The sequence below is a fragment of the Condylura cristata genome, unplaced genomic scaffold (assembly GCF_000260355.1).
Source record: "Condylura cristata isolate star-nosed mole 26May11 unplaced genomic scaffold, ConCri1.0 scaffold00008, whole genome shotgun sequence".
Taxonomy (NCBI): domain Eukaryota; kingdom Metazoa; phylum Chordata; class Mammalia; order Eulipotyphla; family Talpidae; genus Condylura; species Condylura cristata.
The window spans coordinates 20,795,940-20,796,774 of NW_004567109.1; positions in this window are offsets into that span (position 1 = coordinate 20,795,940).

Consider the following 835-nt stretch of genomic DNA (forward strand, 5'->3'; position numbering starts at 1 on the left):
CGAGAGTGCCCCTCCCCCAGACCCTAGCCCATCCACTGCTGAGGGGAGCAGCGGGTGACACAGGAGAGGTCTGCCGCACCATGTGGGTCACCCCCTGGCCTTCACTGAACTCATGCTGCAGTGGCTGTTATAGCTTCATAGTGCTGCGTTTTAACCCATTGCACCACCAGGGAGGGCCCATCCTTCCTTATTTTGCAATGAAAATTGAATGCCCCCACCCTACCATGACTTGAGTTTTAGACAGTTCTGGTGCTACTGGAGGTTATCATGTTACACACCTATTAAGTTAGGAAGTTACAGGTCAGCCCCCCCCACCTCCCCACCCCGCCCAAGTTAGGAAGCTAGTGTCCTGAGGAACGGCCACTGCTCCTATCTCAGGGCCCCTGTGCATCACGAAGCCCTCACAAGCCCTGATAGAAAGGATTCAAGTATCCCCATTTTCAGATAAGGAGACTGAAGCACCTGGTTACCGGTGGGTCAGAGCTGGAACCAGGAACCCTGCTACCAACCAGAGTATCTTCACTTCACAATGCTGTTTCACTGGCCGAAGCTGAGGCAGCCTGACCAGGATCTGTCCGCAGGGCAAGCCCAGGTGCAAACAATTGCCATTTCCAACACCAGTTTTTGAGAATTAGCTTTCCTAGTCAACTGCTGAAAACCTCTAGATCCATACATTTCCAGCCAAGAAAAGGGCACTCCCTTTGTCCAGTTACAGTAAAGTCTAGACTAATACTGCCGCCCAGGAAATTTCACCCATTTTTTATGAAAATAATTGTCCTAAAATGTCCCGCCTTCTGGTGCCTGCCTGGGACTGCCATGGCGGCGGTTTCCTGCG